Here is a 16,338-nt window from a genome sequence, read left to right as displayed (position 1 = left end):
TGACACCAACCCCCTACTCAGAGACCCTTGGACTCTGGTGCATGGGCTGGTCCCCTGCAATATAGGGTACACCAGTTTCCCATTATTAACATCTTATTACTTTGGCACATTTATTACAGCACCGATACATATTTATTAACTAAAGTCCGTACATTATTCAGACTTCTTTACTTCTCTAGAGCTGAATCCCACTGAAGATAGCAAATTACATTTGGTTGTCATGTCTGCTTAGGCCTCCTCTGGACTGTGAAAGTTTCCTAGACTTTCCTTATTTTTGATACCTTGTCTATTTTTGAGAGCACTGGTCAGGTATTTTGCACAATGCCTCTCAATTGGGACTTGTCATGTATTTTTCTCATGATTAGACCAGGGTTATAGATTTTCCTCTGCAGGAAGATCACAGAGGTAAAGTGCCATTTTAATTATATCATATTAAGGATGCATACTGTATCACTGTTGATGATAACCTTGATCACCTGGCGGAGGTAGTGTTTGGTGGGCTTCTTAGGTGTAAAGTTATTCTTTTTTTTTTCTCCTTTTCCACACTGTGCTCTTTAGAAGGAAGTTACTATATGTAGTCCATCTCCATGACACCAAAGAATCTACAAAAAATATTCGGAGGGAGCCTGGGTGGCTCAGTTGGTTGGGTGTCCAACTTTGGCTCAGGTCATGATCTCATAGCTCGTGGGTTTGAGCCCCACATCTGGCTCTGTGCCGACAGCTCAGAGCCTGGAGCCTGCTTCAGATTCTGGGTCTCTAGCTCTCTCTACCACTCCCTTGCTCACACTCTTCTGTCTGTCTCTCTCAAAAATAAATGAACAGTAAAATTTTTTTTTAAAAATTATTTGGAATTTTTCCACATGGACACTTTCCTATCACCCCTCATTAATTTATTTAATTATTTATTTACTTCAGCATGAAATTATGAATATTTATTTTATATTTTGGATTGTAATAAAACTACCACCTTATTTTTCTGGTCAAACAATTGCAGCTTTGACCACTGGAATTTAACTCAATTGGTTTCCTTGTCCCTTGGACATTGCTGTGTTTTCTTAATTTAGTATTTTTGACTTATGTTTTTAATTTAGTACTTCCTTACTTTCAAACTCATATTGTTCATGTTCTCTCTCAGTCCTAGGATCAACTATTTCTCCAAGGATCCCTGGTTTCTTTTATTGAAGAATGGTATTGATTACCAAAATCTAGGCACTAGGTGTGCTCACTGCTGCTGGGGCACTGCTGATTCCAGAACCTCTTGGCTGACATGTCTGGGTACTAACCTGTGTGTACCCCCATATATACGGATATTTCTACATTTAACTGCCTGTACCTATATGGAGCTAAAGAGGCGTTTATGCTGATATGTTTAGCTCTAATTCACTACCACATAAATTAGTCTAGTCTCCTCCCTTTGCATTTATAACTTCTCACTCAAAAGTAAGTAACTTGGCTCTCCTACCCACTATCTGTTTATGTGACTGTTCAATTCCAGTATGCATGTATGGCAGTACCAGGAATTAAGAAATACACAAAAAGCATGAGTGTTGGCAGTGAGTAAATAAACCTATACCAGGAGAATACAGATTCTAGAAAGTAGAGACAAGTAAAAAGCTAGCAATCAGTTAAACAGAGGTTGGAGAGGTAATGAAAATCAAGTGAGAAGGGCCAAAGGGTTGGGATCTCAGCATCTATGACAGGGAAAGAATTGATGTTCCCTAGGTACAGGGTCTCCCCAGTCCTTTATCTTGGGGATTTTACATAGATTCTATGAAGAAAAGTCTAAACATGAATTTAATAAAATGAATAAGAAATTAAGAGTATTTGGCTAAACTTAAGCATGGAGTAATGTCCTTCAGGATCCAACACAAAGCTCTTTCCCAAGAAGCCTCTGAGGCCCTAGAGAGGGGTTCCTCATGCAGAGCTCACAGAATGCTCTCATCACTATTGTAAATATTTGTTCACATGCTTGCAAGCAAGAGAGTGAGGTCTGTAAGGACAAGGCCCACAAGTTCCTTTTGATCATCAACACTTGGCACATGCTTGCAAGAAGCAGTAACCCAGTACATACATGGTGAATAAATAGAACAAAGGAAAAGAGAGAATCCCAGACACTGAAGGTTTATGAAAAGAGTTTTAAAAACAAGTAAACAAAAACACCCCCCTCCCTCCAGCACTAAAGCAATGCCCTTCCTGTTGATTCAGAAGGTGGGCCTTTGGCATGTTGGTTTTTCCAATGATTTTTTTTTAAACCTGAATCACTGCAATCATAACTAATTCAGTAATCTAACTGCAAGAACTAGAATTGATGATTAAAAAATAAATTATATTAGGGCACTTAATTAATCCTATTATTCTATAATCTTATTAACAAGTAGCTAGCCAGCATCTTACATCTTTATTTTCCAGAGACATATAGCTAAGGAATTATATTATTTCTGTTGTACTCTAATTTCTTCATGAGGTATCATGAACACATTTAACGGCATTGTACTTCTCTGCAGATAATTCCATCTTTAGAAATTGCTTTGGTGTTGCAAAGAACTGGAGGGTAGATATTCTGAGTCTGTCCTCTAATTAAAAGATGTCACTAGCTTTCTGTATACTCGGAACATGGGCAACTTTTATCACCGGGAGCTTTTATTCCCTAACTGTTCATAGAATGAGCTGAACTGTATAAACAATGAGATTTTGCAACATCTTTGCAGACTGGATGAAAAAAGATGTGACATCCCAAAGTTCTCTGATTGGGAGAAAAAAAAATGAACTTTGATAAGGTTAGTGAGATTTTTTCAATTTCTTAGCTGACTACAGTTTAGTTTTTGAATAGTTAATTTAATTTTTGCCTAATTCTATGTGAAATATTTGAGGGCATAGGATATATGGAAAATGGTCTTTTTGTTTGTTTTTGATTTTGCTTTGCAAGATATTTTTAATTTTATGTAGGTATTGAATGTACTTAAAAGAGAATTTTTGTTGAAATATACCCATTCTCTTGACCTCACAGGTTTGGGCTAGTAACAGTGGGGATGTCATTTAGCATCCTGGGCTTCTTCTTGGTCATCTGTAAAAAGAGGGATAGTATCAACTTGATTTTTATTTACTTGAAGAAAGAAAGATTGGAGTAGAAGCTCTCTTCTAGGATAATTAACTAGAAATATATTAAAAGTTATATGGGATTGACTTTAAAAGAACAATGGTCTCCTAAATACCAATGACAAAAAAACAGAAAATACAATGGTGGGGGAGGGGGAATATCAAAAGCAAAAGTTTACCACCATCAATATTAATAACAAAATTTAAGTATTTAGGAGTAACCACAAATCTTAAAAGCATTTTAAAAATTCTTTAAGGGAGAACATGAGCAGAAGAAAGGAAGAGAAAGATAAAGAGAGAATCCCCAGCAGGCTCCAAACCGTCAGTGCAGAGCCTAATGCAGGGCCCATATCCACAATTGGTGATATCTTGGCCTGAACAAAAGTCAAGAATCCAATGCTTAACCGACTAAGACACGCAGATGCCCCTGAAAATCTTCTTTAAAAAAAACAAAACAAAACCCAGGGTACCTGGGTGGCTCAGTGAGTTAAGTGTTAATTCTTGATTTTGGCTCAGGTTTCATGAGTTTGAGCCCCATGTAGGGCTCTGCACTGACAGTGTGGTCTGGTAGGGATTCTCTCTCTCTCTCTCTCTCTCTCTCTCTCTCTTCCTCTCGCTCTCTGCCCCTCCCCTGCTCATTCATGTACATGCTCTCTCTTTCTCAAAAGAAATAAACTTTAAAAAGGTAAAAAAAAAAAATTAAAAATCCCAACAGAGTTTCGTAAGACATAAAAAATGAATAAAAGCCTACATATTATTTCATTGCCAGGGGCCAGATGTTAAGCTCTGTCAATGGAGGGCACACGAGAGGCATTATAGGAGAAGGGAGTTTCCTCCCTGGTTCTGGGGCGCTTCCTGGACAGAATTACACACAGTACACATGATATCTGCAGCACCAAGCACCCATTGGGCCCTGCAGCCAGCCGCTGTCTCCTGTACCCTTCTTAGGCAGTTCTGTAGTAGAAAGCCTCCACGCGGACACTACGAATTGCTTTTCCTAGAGTTGAAGAGGCCTTCTTCAGCAAGGTCAGGATCTCAACACTTGGAGAGAGACAGTTCGACTCACAAGCATCCCAAAGCAGCTGAGGTTTTGTGGAAGGAAAAGGGGACAAAATTTGAGAGCAGAAACTAAGGTGAAGGAAAGCACTCTAACTGGCTCTGCAGTATCGGGAAAGAGGAGCGGAGAACCGCGCCATCTAAGAAGACTGAAGGGGAAGGCAGAAGAGCATTGTGAACTGAAGGGATTTTTCCAGAGACCGGCTCTGCAATCCCGTGGACACCGTGGAAGACTAAGTGAGGTTGGAGGGCAGAATATTGGATCAAACCTGAATATGGAAACAAGCTTAGGGTGAGAAGACTCCAAATGATAACAGATGATGGGGAGCTTCAGGATTCTGTGATGAGAATTATGAGAAGTAACCCTGTTAAACACGGACTTTTTTTTTTTTTTTACTTTTTCTGATGCAGACTGTATCCCTACACAATTCAGAAGTCTACATCCCCTTTGTATTTTCCGAAGGGCCAGTCTTTGAGACACACTTCTAAGATAAATTAATGCTTTTGTATGTTATAAGCTAGAACAAAAGGAACAAAAAACTATTGTCAAGACATAACAAAAAATGAGCAAGTAAGAAAACATGTCTTTTATATCACCACGACATCCAAGAACTTTGGATTCAACTGAAATGGATGTTTACACCTACAGAAGGAGCTCAGGAGACTAGGAATGGGAACTCCCGGTGATCAGAGCAAAGGAGAAGGGATGTGCTGCTGCTGCTGCCCTGGGTTGGTGAGAATCAAAGAAAAACCTGAGACCAAACCAGGGGCTTGTGACAGGAGTGACTCAACTACTTCCTGTTCTTGTTGCCAGGTCCAGTGGGACAAGTCTGCCTAGAGACACAAGCATGCGGCTTCTCAAGCACTGAGTAGAGCAAATGGCCCAGCACAACTCTGGACATAAGGCAGAACCCAGCCTTCCCCAAACCAGAGCCACCATTTTCATCTTGATCTGGGCTATCTGCTCTTGACTGAGCCAGTGTGACTGCTTTCCCTGCCTCCAGGCTCAGCCTACTTCAGTCTTCTCAACTCCGTGCAGCCTGGTTGGTTTTCTAAGTGCCAAACTGATTATTGTGGTTCCAGTCTCATAATATTTCAATAGTGTCCCATTGCCCGGAGGATAATGTCCACTCTTCCTCTAAAGGGCATGTGGAACAGATTACTTCTCATTTATCTAAAGTAGACCAGTCAGGTTCAAACAGGATATTGGGCAAGCCCCTCAATGGATAGTACATTTTCACTTCTCAATCTCTTATGACAACAATTTGAAGGCACAGCAACTGACAGCAAAACCAGGTTAATCAACACTTGGGGTTAGCTTCTTCTCTGGAACAGCAACTGTGCACACAGGTGTCAGAAGCTGGAGTTGGGTGGCAACCGTGCTGCTAACGTGAATCACACACCTGTGTCTCACAAGGCAGTGCACTGTGCTGTGAAAGGGAAAATAAAACAGGCTCACTTATGTTGAGGGCTTTTAAAATGCAGTGGGGAAGCCATTAGGGAGGAAGGTGGTGCCTCACCAGGTGGAGCCATGAACTCTTCTTGAACTTGAACGGGGCCAAACCACAAATAATCCAAGGACTCCTCGGGAACACCTGCAATTTGTTACAGTAACAAACTTTTGCTTAGTGACAACCCCAACAACCAATCACATTTATCCAGGAATAGTTTTCTGGCAACCAACACCCATAGTGTCTTTGTAAACAATGTATACAAGCATTCCTGTTCTCTTTAGAGAGCCCTGACTTTTGCTCCCTATCAGGAGAGTATTTGGGTTGCTACCCGAATATGTGTATCCCAAGTTGCAATTCTTTGATCCTAAATAAACACTTTTGCTTAGTTATTGTCTCCTGACAAGTGAGGGCTGACAGCACACAAAATAACAAAAAAGCAAACAGTGACTCTGATGCACAAGAAAACACATACCAACACCAAACTGTCAAACTCAAAACCAAGAACGGGGCAGTTAGTTTCCATGACCACCAAAGCAACACACTCACTGCTTCCACAAGGATGTGAGGGCTGGCTTACTTATAAGGCTACATAGGGGTGCCTGGGTGGCTCAGTCGGTTAAGCGGCCGGCTTCGGCTCAGGTCATGATCTCACAGTTCATGGGTTCGAGACCCGCGTCGGGCTCTGTGCTGACAGCTAGCTCAGAGCCTGGAGCCTGCTTCGGATTCTGTGTCTCCCTCTCTCTCTCTGACCCTCCCCTGCTCGTGCTGTCTCTCTCTGTCTCTCAAAAATAAATAAAAGACATAAAAAAATTTGTTAAAAAGGCTACATAATATAATTTTCCTTATTAAATTTCCTTTTGCATATATTATTTAAAAGTCTTGGAAATATCACATAATAATTCAAAGACAATAAAACTATGTAATAGCACAGTGATGGGAAGATCAATTCATTGAGAAAAAAAGAACTCAAATAAGGTACTTTTTTTTTTCTCCACATAAATCTCTAATAGATATTTATTTGACAAATCCATGAGATATAAGTTTCTATACGGTGGAAAATAACATAGATAGGGTATAAGGAATCTTACATTTTTGGGTACAGATGGACTCTCCGAGCATATGGGCAGTGTAAGGGAGCTTTTTCATTTTCAGAAAACTTATTAAAACTGATGATTATACAGTCACTTTGAAATAGAACATAATAATGTATGCATAAGTACTTTGGTTTAAGAGTTTACAAATGTAACCACTACTTTTATTTATCTTCCAAGTTACAACTTCTTTCTATATCATGTGTGTGCAAACACACACACACACGTACACACACAAACACACACACAAATGAATATTCACAAAACAGAGCCTAGTCTCAAATTTTTGGAAAACAAAATATTCAGGAACACAGATGGTAATTCACAAGTTAGTAAAACTTGAGATAATCAGAAATTCAACTTCATAAACTATACAATGTCACTAATATTGGGTTCCTTTTTAAACCCCAACATGCAAGAATCAAACCACAAAAGCTACAACTACAACAGCAAATAAAACCAACCAATAGGTATTTAAGTGTCCAATTTCTATGCAACGTTTCTAAAGAGTGTTCTGCCTTTGTGTTCATCTTGGAAACACCTGCTTCTAGGAGATCATCATGGAAACTACCAAGATATAACTTTTATCACCTTCATTTGAGGTGTGTATAGGAGAGAAAACTGACTAGGGAGTCAAATAGCCTGGGTACTGGTTTCTGAAACCATCTTCATCTTAAAGTAGTTCCCTGAGCCTTAGTTACTCGGTTACTTGGAGAGAAAGAGACATACCTCTTGATGGCTGTTACCCCTCACCTCTCCAAGAGAGGGGCTCCTTTGTGTAATCCCTTCTACTGAGCAGGCTGCACACAGACTCACAATGCTCAGTATGCTTTACTAGTCAAATGGCTTAAATAAGATATTCAAGCCTATTGGCAAAAGTACTGTAAGAATGCAGGTCCAATCAGGCCCTCACCACTGGGCCGTCCCAACTTTCCCGGAGCCGGTCGAGGCGCACCTCCACGGTGGAGATGCGCCAGGCGGCCATGGGGGGGGCGTTCCCCTGCCAGCGGCAGGTCCGATCCAGCCTTCCCCTTTACTTAATGGGGAAGGCGCCGGCTTCTCCTGAAAGGGCGCGCATTAAGGAGGGACAACTCCTGAGGCGCCCAATCGGGGAAGGCCAGCCGTTACCCTTGACCTTTCTAGAGGCGGGCCTAGTCACACCCGACGTGGGGAGTCCTGGGCCCACTCTGATTGGTCAGTGCTCCAGATGGTGTGACTGGCTCCCACAACTGCCAGTGTTGATGGGGGGGGCAGGGATTGGATCACTGTACACCTGTCATCATTTCCTGTAACTCCCCCTCCCAAAGGCATAAAAGGCCCTGCCCTGCCTTTGTTTGGGGCTCTCTCCACGTGGCCAGCGGGTTGGGTGGAGACTGTGAGCCCGAGCTTAAGCTTGTAATAAAGGCCCTTTGCTTTTGCAGGTGTGACTCGGTCTCCCTAGCAGTCTCTGGTGTTTGTTTTGGGGCGTTTGGGGGTGATTTTAAAAACTTGGGCACAACAGTACCACCTAACATGAAGGAAAGAGAAAGATCAACACCACTTTCTGAGCTCATAGGCAGAGCTGTGTCCGTTACTCACTTGAATAGGGAGACTCTATTGAAGTTCTCTTGTAGCACATCCTCCCGGGGGCATCAAGAGACCCACCTGTTGCTGACCTCACCTAATCTCCTACATCTTTTCAAGAAGCAACCAGAATTCACAAGCCAAGGAGAAGATCAGCTCAGTGAGCAAAGGTACTGTGACATAGGATGGGTTTTTATTTTACTAAAATCACTTAGTCCCACTGATTTGTATTGATGTACATTTTCAAAATATACAGGGCAATTAACTCAACATTTCACATTCACTGCAGCAACTGGGTGTCTCAGTCCATTAGGTATCTGACTTCAGCTCAGTTCATGATCTCACAGCTCATGAGTTTGAGCCCTGCATCAGGCTCTGGGCTGACAGCTCAGAGCCTGGAGCCTGCTTCGGATTCTGTGTCTCCCTTTCTGTCTGCCCCTCCCCTGCTCACACTCTGTCTCTCTGTCTCTCAAAAAGTAAATTAACATTAAAAAAACATTTCACATTCATTAAACAAGAAACACAACAAACAAAAAGCATTAACCACTCTCAGAAGGATTAAATTAAACATAGTATATGGAGCAGATAAAAAATTCAATCATTACTCTTAAGTTACTATAAAGTGCATGTAAGTATAAGGGCACTAAGTTAGTAGAGATTTATAAGTTTATCACAGTATTAAATCCTGCCTCAATGTGTGGAGAAGAAATCTAGGAAATAAAGAGTGTGTTAGTGTTTCTTCTATCTCAACTCATCAGTGAAATTACTATCAAGAATCCTATGTAAAAGGCCAGTAAGTCTTCATCTAAACTGATTATCTGGGCTTCAAATTTCACTTGAGATCTTGACAAAATTAAAACCTGTTAAGTCTGCAGAATCTAGGTTAGAACTGCTGACTGTGTAAAGCTGAAAATTATATCATGACTCTCAAATGATGATGACACTAGTCACATCTTTGGCCCCGTTGTCAACATGCATGATGATTCTCATTTCTCTCAGCTTCATCTTCTTCATTCTTGTGTCCAATGCTTTGTTCATATCATTCCCAGTAAAGAAAAGTCTTTGAGGCACATGAATGCAAATGAGGGCATAACATTTAGGCAAGACTTCTCATCTGTAACTTCTTCATTTCTTATATTCAGTCTATTTTTGCATTCCTTACATTCTTACCACACAACCTCATATTCTCGTGTCTTCCCAAGATGTTAGAATTCTACAGTTAATCATGAAATTCTGTCTGAGTCAGTGGCAGTAAGTGTAAAAGATATTTAGAATGACAACAGCCTCACTGCCTTACATCACTCTCAGTTGACTGATTTGCTCCTCAATCCTTCTTGCTCTGATACACACACACACACACACACACACACACACACACACACCCTTGCCCTAACTTGTGCATATCACAGTTTAAACAATCTACCAAAAAAAAAAACAAACAAACAAACAAGACAAAACAAACAAAAAAAAACAACTTTCATGGCTTCGCACTTGTAAGAACAAATCTATAGAAATCCCATTTGGGAATGGGCACCACACTCTTACCTTGAGTCTGTCTCCTTGGTTTTACTTGAATGAAAAGCCTTCACCATCACATTCACCATCTTCTCATTCAGGTCCCAGATGTCTCAATTTCTCCATTCATGAACTTTCCATGTTAAAGTTTCTCTAATTTCCCATTTAGAAAAGAAATGGGGGTGGGAAAACCAGTCTGCTGAAACGAACAAAGTTTTTAACCCCCCTCCCAGCCTCGATGACAATGATCTTCAACTCTGCTTCAGTTAAGTTTAAGTACTGTGACCCTCAAATCTCACATTTTGCAAATGCACAAATGTGCTTTCCAAGGAGAGGAGGTCTACATCCAATACCATGTAGACCTTTTGTCTATGAACATCTAGATTAAATAAGCTTAAATATTGCTATCAGCATTATTCCAGAATTTGCAATGCACCCCCTTTCTCATATGCTAGGTTCAACTTCTCACTTGCTGAAAATTTAAAAACAATTTGTCTTTCTGTCTCTCTCTCTCTGGTACTCTGTCTCTCTAGAAAGATACATAGATAGATGAGAGAGAGAATTTTATATAATGTACACGCTCCACACACATATACACACTGCAACCTAAGGCAGAAGGCTTGCTGAAGATTCTAAGTATGGAATCTACCCAATTCTCCCTGGATCTCCAAACTAAATTTCAAAATTAGGAAAGCAGCATAAAGGACATATTCTCTGTATGAAAATTATAACACCATAGTAGCTCAAATCCCTTTACTATCAAGATGAAGCTGAAAACAGGGCACACTCAACTCTATTTCAAGGTCTGATATATGTTGAAAATGGAATTAGCATTTCCCCCTAATTAACATCCCGGTTTAGAGTAAGAAAACTGGAGTGAGGGGGCAGTCCTCTTTTTTATGAAAGAATTAATCACCAGACACAAAAATAGGTTAGCTCTTACCTAAATGAATTGAAACCACATGATTATAAAAGAAATGATCAAACAACACTTTGTCATTGTCAGACTTTTTCCTAAGAAGACATAAACAGGGTCTCAATTTTTGGGTGGGAAGAAAGGTTTTTTTCAAGGTTTATTATTTTGTTTCACTCATATCTTCTGATTAAACGAAGGTTGTTTCTTCAAAGTCTCTGAATCCACGATACTCCTTCCTTTCTCTAAAATTTTGCCTAGGAAGTTCTTTCATTGACATGTCATTACTGCTTTTCTCCAGTATTGTCTTTTTCATGAATAAATTATTAAATCAGAACTGTGAGTTTTACCTTTAACAAGAGAAGTCGTTTTTCTATGGAAAGGACTTGAAAGCTGGCATAATTTAAATTGTACAAACCTGACTATATTTTGCACGTAGTACAGGACTTAACCATAACCCTCAGTTTGACCGAAGAGGTCCTCGGGTCCCCATGTAAAATCCCAGAGCTGCTGATGCATTCTAATTTTTTACTGTGAAAAACGTATACCTGTAATTTGTGGAATCTATTCTTAGCAGTTTTTCTGGATAAATCTTTTATTATTGGAAATGATTTTACAATCACACATACTAGTGGCATGAGATTAATGTGGTCAAGAGACCTGGACTTATTTAATGTGATAAAATTCCAGTCCACTGTCTTAATTTGGGTTTAATCTGACACTAAAAAAAAAAAAAAAAAAAAAAAAAAAAAAAAAAAAAAAAAAAAAAAGGTATGCTGTTTCTGTGTCTCATTTCCTTAAAGAAGATTATATTTGGTGGGAAAGAAAACAGGCAAAATGTAAATTGAGTTGTAACTTTACACCTATATTTTTCTCCAGAAATGATCTTTCCAATATTGTCTTGCCTCAAATATTGTCTCCTTTAGCCACATCCTCCTTAATTATTCCTTCCCTCTGTATAGAGCAATCATTACAATTAGCTTTTTGGGGTGCCGGTGGAGAGGGAGATTCAAAACAAACACACAAGTTGTATCATCTGTAATTCTCTGAAGTTAAAATGCAAATAAAACTGACATCATACACCTCAGTCACCCTAACAAATCATGAATTGTACAGTAGCAATGATTGTTATAATTAAAAAGATTCTGGTATATTTCACACTGGAAGTATCCAGCATGCAGAATGGATCAGATCCATTCACTTACCGGTACACTGCAAAGTTACATGAATTGTTCATTTCAAATCATGTGCTGAAATCACTTTTATATCCTTTCCAGAATATATACTAAGTGACTCGAATTTTTCCAAGGAAGAAAAGAAAGCCTCTCTTTTTTTTTTCTTGCTTCTTTTTTTCCCCCAGTGAGATATGTTTGACATGTTACATTAGTTTCATGTATACAAAATAATTATTATGTATATATAGAATTATATATTATATATAAAATTATTATATATATAGAACATTGTGAAATGACCATGAAATAATCATATATATATATATTTAATTAACAAATGATCACTGAAATAAATCTAGTTAACATCCATCACTACACATGGTTACCATTTTTTTTTTCTTGTGACGAGAAATTTTAAGGTATAATCTCTTAACACTTTTCTTTTCTTTTGTGGCAGGGAAGTGACTGACGAAAAGACTTGCCAAATGGCCATGGAGCAAGTCTGCAGGAAGACGATTCACTTTAACTCCCTAGGATGCCGAGACAATATGAAATCAGACTGCAAGATGAAATCAGAACAGCATTGGCTGTGCTAGGCTTCAAATTTCATGCCAGCAGTTTGCTGAAGGAGAAGCTATATTAGCTATGGCTCACAGCTCCTGATCTCTGGAAAAGTAGTTAGTGAGAATCCCATAGATCAGTGAGAATTCCATAGATCAATTCCACTGACTATCTGTAAACCACAGTCTGATCCTAAGCCTCTCAAACTGTCATAAAGATTCAAATCATCAAGGATGTTTGTTAAAAATACCAGTTCTCATGCCCCACCTCCACAGACTCTCATTATCTGGCTCTATAGGACTCAAAGATGTGCATTTTAAGCTTCACTGAGGTGACTTAGTCCAACCACCATCAGACACTGCACCTGTTTATTCGCAGCCCTGGGTCAACACAGCTGTGATGATGGAATCAGAGACCTGTGTCTCTGAGGTGTTGGTCTCAACTGGGGGTCTTTCTTTAGAGAGGCTAATTGACCTATTACTCTATTTGAGGACACTCTATGCTGAGTCTTTCTCATTTCTCAATAGAGATTAAAAGGACCAGGGAAGTCTCATAGGATATTATCAGACAAAAACCTATGAAATTTATTAAGGTATTTATTAATGAGATACAGAAGTGCTGATGCATAAGAGCATATGTACCCCAATGTTCATAGCAGCAATGTCAACAATAGTCAAAACATGGAAAAAGCCTAAATGTCCATCTCCTGATGAGTGGATCAAGAAGATGTGGTATATATACACAATGGAGTACTGCATGGCAATGAGGAAGAATGAAATATGGCCATTTGTAGGAAAGTGGATGGACCTTGAGGGTGTCATGCTAAGCGAAATAAGTCAGGCAGAGAAGGACAGATACCATATGTTTGCACTCATAGGTTTAACAGGAAAACAGGAGAAACCTAATGGAAGACCAGAGGGAGGGGAAGAGGGAAAGAGAGTTGGGGAGAGAGCGGAATGCAAAACTTGAGAGACTATTGAATGCTGAAAACGAACTGAGGGTTGAAGGGGAAGGGGGAGGGGGGAAGAGAGGTGGTGGTGATGGAGGAGGGCACTTGTGGGGAAGAGCACTGGGTGTTGTATGGAAACCAATTTGACAATAAACTATTAAAAAAAAAAAGAGCCATGAACAAGACCAACCTTCAATTAGTCATAGTCTGCGTACATATATGCATTTGAATCATTTTACCAAATTTGCCATTCGTCTTAGTCAGAATCAATGTACTAGTCTATTGTTGCCTCAAAAATCCTCATAGAAAATGAACTACCGCCTGCATTGTAACTTAGCCAATAAAACTTTAAAAAATATTCACTATCGTAACAAATAAAAAGAGCATCCAAAAGTGTGTTTTTTTTTTAATTTTAAATAACTATGCTCCAGACCTTTAAATAACCTGACTGATTCAGCTCCAAGCTGACTACAATCATACACTACAGGGCACTGGGCTATTTTCAAAGCTGTGTCATACATATGGATTCATTTGATCTTCACAAGGCCCAAAGAGCATTCAAAGTTTAGAGAGACACGTTCTTGAACTACTTCTGTGACTGTGGTCTCACAGATTTCCTTCCCCAGGGCATCTATCTCATCACATAAAATTGCAACATTAAAGCAAAGAAAGAGAAATAGATCAAACCAAACTCGGAACCTATCATCTCCTATTCAAAATCATTTTCTCTTCCTCGGGTCATCACGCCAGCACAGTTCTGAGTTCAGTATGGGGGTGTCAAAGACCTTCATGACTGTCCCATTGGACTAACACCCTTCCCTCTCCCCACAATATTAAACTCAAGCGATATTGCACTGTGTCTGCCATTCTGCATGTGCCATGCTGTTTCATGAGTATATAACTCGACCCGGATTGTCCCTTCTCAATTCTTCTGCCTGACGTACCTATTTTTCCTTTAAAATCCTGGTTAAATGCCATCTCCTCCAAGGCCATCATTGTACATATTTCATATGCATATATTATGTGTTTATAGATCCAATTTCTGGATGCCTGGAAGGAAAGTCATGTGTCTTATTTATCTTGGTGTCTCCTCACTGCAAGAGATGTTAAATGGCCAAACTGAAACAAAGTATTTAAAAATGACCACATTACTACCTAACACATCTGAATTTACTTGATAAGAATGGGACAGCGAAAAATTTAGCAACAATCTGTGACTACTTTCTACCTTCAAGGGTAGACATACTAAAAATGGTTTTCCTATGACCAATGTGCTTTTAGTTTTTCATCCACATTTTCTATTCGGTAGGATAACAATGCAGTGTCTTCAAATCCTGACTTTATCTGTTGATAGTTATGTGACCTTGGACAGGGCTTCATTTCCATGGACCTCACCCTGTTTTTTATGATATTAAGAAAATAACAGTAATTGCCCCATAGAACTTTTTGTGGGAATTGAGTGAGTAAATGCTCACAGAGTTCTTTAAAACATGCCTGGCACCTAGTGAAGTCAAATATAGGTACTTTACTAGGAAATAAATCTGCAAACACCATTAATTCCCTGTGATCATGAATTTAAATAGAAAAAAAACTGGGTATATTCACTCTAGCCACCTCTACTTATGATATCATATGTTCTTTTGAACAAATTTAAATATGTTGACATCAATTTCTTTACCCACATGCTTTTACCAAATGACCTACCTGGACAAAACCACCCAATTAAGTCTCTAAGTTAGCACTGTCTTCTAGGAAGGCAAACTAGGTATGTAATTGAGGTTTTTTTCTAACAGCCACACTACTAATTAAAAATAATTTTAAAAATATAGAAGTGATTTTTTTAGGTAACTTGGCCTCCTAAATGAAAAGGCCTAATTGGTCAAAAGACTTTTCTACCATTTGAATACTTGGAAATTTGTTAAAACCTTAGGAAATTACAAAGCACATCCTAAATAGAATTACAAATTGTTACAAATCTGAACACTATATTTATTTAACCATAGTGGCAATATAGGATCTTATTTGCCTTTGGGATCCTTCAGCAAAACACTACTGTAAATGTTATTCTAGTTCTGAGTGTCTTTGAATATTTGTTGTTGGATCTCAGGCTTGTTAGTCTGTGAGGATGATATTTAAAGATGGGGGTCAGCCCCTATAAAAGTCTCAGGTACCTCTCTGGCGTTAAGTGAGCCAACTCAGAAGAACCCTTGACCTGGTGAGGGGATCCAGATCCAGTCGATCAGCTTGAACTGATCTTCAAAAAGACTCTGACTCCAGGATCTCCAGCCCTGCTCCAGCCACACCCCGGAAGCTGGCTGGTCTAGCATGGCAGAAGCCTGAGGAATCATCGGTCCAGTAAAATAAACTGTCCTGCCTCTTTGCCATCAGACTGGCAAATGTTGCCCCAGAAAGCTGGGGACAGCAAAAGTTCCTGATAGGATGTTCTGTTGGTATTAATTGCCTCTGATCTAGGCATGGGATTTCAACACGGCAAAAGGTAAGGGGAGCCTACTCCTTTAACGCCAGACTCTAATGGGGGGGTCCTCAAGTGGCCGCTAGACGGCCCCACCAATATGGCTAAGGTTAGAATCATAAAGGCGTATTGCACTTATACGCCCAAGGATCCTGAAAACTGAGGAAACAAATTGGCTGTCATTCTTACTTTTGTAAACCAGACAGCACCAGATATTAGAAACCCTAAAAGAGACCCTTACCAAATTAACCATGGAGACTGGCAGAAATTGGGTAGTTCTCCTTTCCTATGCCCTTTGCAGGGTAAGAAATTCCGCCTTACACCAAGGAGGGCTATGCCAGGCTTTAGGGGTACAATGGTAACTCAGCTGACCCAGGATTGGGTCAGTCACAAGACAGAGGGGGGAATGTAAGAACAGGAGTCTGAACCTAGCAGACGCCATGACAGGCTTTAAGTTTCCCCTCTAAACTAGGTCTAAAGGTCAGTCTCTCC

The 16,338-nt window shown here is 39.7% G+C and overlaps 1 protein-coding gene and 1 long non-coding RNA gene across 3 annotated transcripts in view; both read right to left on the bottom strand.

Annotated features, from left to right (window-relative positions):
• Positions 1-16,338, bottom strand: part of KCNIP4 (potassium voltage-gated channel interacting protein 4) — a 1,120,978-nt gene that overhangs the window by 686,810 nt on the left and 417,830 nt on the right. The window lies entirely within an intron of this gene.
• LOC115298963 lies at positions 4,127-7,807 on the bottom strand. The gene is made up of 3 exons (XR_003911913.1): positions 7,427-7,807; positions 5,673-5,747; positions 4,127-4,178 (listed from the first exon to the last, which is right to left on the bottom strand). It is a non-coding gene; the product is annotated as an uncharacterized LOC115298963 (long non-coding RNA).

This window comes from Suricata suricatta, chromosome 1, assembly GCF_006229205.1.
Source record: "Suricata suricatta isolate VVHF042 chromosome 1, meerkat_22Aug2017_6uvM2_HiC, whole genome shotgun sequence".
Classification (NCBI taxonomy): domain Eukaryota; kingdom Metazoa; phylum Chordata; class Mammalia; order Carnivora; family Herpestidae; genus Suricata; species Suricata suricatta.
The sequence above is the reverse complement of the archived record's forward strand: the minus strand, read 5'-3'. Positions and strand labels throughout refer to the sequence as shown.